Source organism: Mandrillus leucophaeus, unplaced genomic scaffold, assembly GCF_000951045.1.
Source record: "Mandrillus leucophaeus isolate KB7577 unplaced genomic scaffold, Mleu.le_1.0 Scaffold1020, whole genome shotgun sequence".
NCBI lineage: Eukaryota > Metazoa > Chordata > Mammalia > Primates > Cercopithecidae > Mandrillus > Mandrillus leucophaeus.
In genome coordinates, this window is record NW_012098322.1 from 588,207 (window position 1) to 591,860 (window position 3,654).

The following is a 3,654-nucleotide window of genomic DNA, read 5'->3' on the forward strand; positions in this document are numbered from 1 at the left end:
TGCTGCATCCATAGGTCTAAATGTAACTTTTACTATACATTCATATCTATGTTTGGTATGGTCAGGTTCCAATAGACCTAAAACCTGTTTTTTCCTTCATTAATTTCGAAAACATAATACCACATGCATGGCTTAAATTATAAATAACTTGACAATTTTTTTTTTCACTTTCTGGTGGATAGCACAGAGACAACGTGTAAATTGAGTAAAATATCTTTTTAAAATTGTGAAACAAAATGTTGATTACCAACATTCTATGTTAGCTTTTATCGTTAGTGTATCGTATTTGACATTTGCTGAAGTGAAATTACTTTGCAGCTGATCAGTGTAAAACAAACAATTCTACTTCTCTTATAGTTATGTTGAATCTGCTTCTTCAATAGTTTATTTTTTTATTGATGGACAGTTAATTCACATTTTGTAAGTTTATGAAGTCTATTCCACAGACAGTCATATGGATTAACTTCTGTTAATTACCACTGAAATGTTGGGTTTTCGGCATAAATTGTGAAACGATCCTTTAGAGAATATATGACTTCACAGCTTTTGCTCCTGCCAAACCCTTTGGTTCTGTGGTGCAACATTTAGCCTCTTTGTAATTTAATTTTCTACTTTGAAATGTCACTTGCCAAATACCAATCCAGCTCCCCTTACTCTACATCCAAAAATCATGCCATAAATGTCACATATGTTAAGAAATTGATTGCTTGGATTTGCCAGTGGGCTTGGTGAAAAATCTCGGAGATACAATATTATTTTCACTCCATGAAACTGTTTATATGTTTTGCAAAATAATTCTGTTTCCATAATGTTCACTACACCCACGGATCTCTGTTATTTCAATGTGGTTATGTATGATTCAGGTAAGCTTTCATATAAGCTGAGAACCCTATATTTAAATTGTATTTCAGCTGAAATTTAACCTAAATCATATCCTAATTTTGACAGTGATTATTGGTATAAACTGTTGAACAAATTATGACTTTATTTTTCTACAATACTGATTGAATTTCAGAATCTTTTCAGTGCTCTGATTTCTTTTGGAAGTAAATAACACTGTAAAGTATGACCTGTTCAGAGGTCAATTGCTATTCTCCAAAGAGTGACTTTAAGCTATTTAAACCTCCAGGGATCCTGAAATAGACTGTAGTACAAAATATTTCAGTGCTGCAATTTTCTGTCAATAAAATCATATACTCTTACTAAATCAAACAAACCAAAAACAAAAAAAGCAAAAAGCTAGCAGTTTGCTGAGTTTATACATTTCTGTCATACTGCTGAATACATACCATTCTGAAAAAAGATCTCTTGATCTAGTTTTATACAGTTTTCATATGGCTTGATTCTATCTTCTCTTTTCGAGATGAGGTAGCAATATAAGAAATGATTTGTATGTATGAAATGCTTTGTGAATCTCAAATGCCTGCTTCACTTGAATTATACTCTAATTTTAAGTCATTGCATTTCAAAAGTATCATTACCTAAACTCCATTTAGTAACAGAAAAATATCTTTCATTTAGAACAATCTCATTAGTTTTTTTCCTGATTACTCCTTAAAGTCTATATATTGGTGAGTTTTTATCTCTGCAATGTCCTACATTGTTATTTTGTTGATAGTGTACATGAACCTGGAAACTCTTCATCATCTCTTCTGAGCTTCAAAATATTGACTTCTTAGTAGAGTATCTATTATTGTTTTCATTTAAATGTCCAATAGACATCAAGTACAATGTATTTTGTAGGGCTAAAAATTTTACTTGGTGGATTTTCTGTTTCAGAGACATGAAAGGTAACGATATCTCATTCACTGATTCTTATCTTGGACATCTTGACTGACATACCCTGAAAAAAAAAAAGGTGTTACAACTGCTTTCCAAGGTCAATGAACAATCAATCCAGTTGATACAATATCAGAGAAAGTGAGTAGAATATGTTTGCCAAACTCTCATTTTTTTTTTCTCAACTATGGTTATACTCTTGACTACTACCTCTATTTTCATCTTAAGAGCCAACACTTAACATATAAATTTCAAGAAACGTTTCTGAATTTGGAATCTTATTTTGAATACAGATTATTTCTATTAGCTGCATGAATTAAGAAAAAAATTCTATTCATTGTCTTTATTTGTGAAATTCTTATAATGCATGCCTTGCTTGACTCACATGGTTCTATTTTGAATCCAATAAATAAAAATACGTGAAAGAATTTTCAAAACTGTCAAACACTATATAAATACGAACTATTGTTATTATTATGTTTAAAAACTTTCCAAAATACTGGACAATCATGAAAAGAAACTATGGTATTTGCTTCCTTTACGGAGTACTAATGAGGATCCAGAAAATCTTGATTTATTTGGCTTAGAGTTAATATTTTGTGCCTCTTCCTCATCTTCCCTCAATGGATAGTCAATCGATGACTTAGTGTTTGTATGTATGCATCAAAGGCTTTGGATAGGGATACATAACTTATGGTTGAACTTCAGCAATAGGACTCAAGGAAGTCAAAACTTATGCTGTAATAGAATAAACGAAGATGGTTTGAGGATGGCCACTGACTGCAGTAAAGGGAAGGAAGAAAGGCCCCATAGGACCCAGATAAAATTAACTCCTCAGACTGTTTGAAATTTTTGGTTCTTACCAGTGCTTACTTACAGCAAAGAGATGTGAGATCTAAGTAGTTTCTGTAGTTTAGTTTTAAGGAGAAAAATGAGTGTGGGAGTAGATACTGGGATTTGGATGTTAATATCAGGGTCAGTGGAGATGAGGAAGCTGAACCCAGAAACATTTGGTTTTGTTATCATGTATGTGGAGGCATATCTGAATATATCATATAATTCATATATTCTCTCATTTCTCTTTTTACAGGCTAATAGCCTGAAAAAAAATGAATTGCATTTTTCGGTACTAGTGTAGCATTTTTATCACTTAATAATTTACTTTTACAATTCCAGTGGTTTAAATCATATAAATAATTCTCTTATATGCCTCTTTCTCCTTTATCCTCTTCCTTCCATCACATTATTCTTTGTGGTTTGAATATGCTGACACTCTATGGAGAAGGTGTTGCATCCTAAAATACAAAGCTAAAGATTATGATGGAAGGTATCTGCCTCTTTTAGCATGCTTATTTGACTACTACAATTTTGCTTAAACGTCCAATTGAGCCTAAAGCAAGAATAAGGGTGACGCTATTTTTATGTTCCCTGGGCTATACATAGTCTCTACTCCAGTGGTTCCTAAATTTCAGATGCATAATGTTCACCTGTAATGTTGTAGATGAGCACCTATCTAGAATCAACCACCTGAGATACCTACCTAGTAGGTCTGGGCTATGACGTGCAAAGCTCCTTTTCTAGTAAGTACCCAAAAATAACTGAATGCAAGAAAACCATGGACTAGGTTTTTGTAAACATTGCAAGCTCCAAACACTTTTAACCATTTTTATTCATCACAGTACAAAACTGATGCTGAAAAGAAGAAAAATAGCTCTATAAACAGCATACCCATGTCCATAAAACTCTTATGACTTGTCCCAATTTTATGTGTGCTTTAATTTGCCCATACGTTCTTTGTAACTTTTCCTTATAAGACATTATTAACTTTTTCTCAAAGGTCTGAGGTAGGAAGATTTGTTTACAATGTCCCTTTGC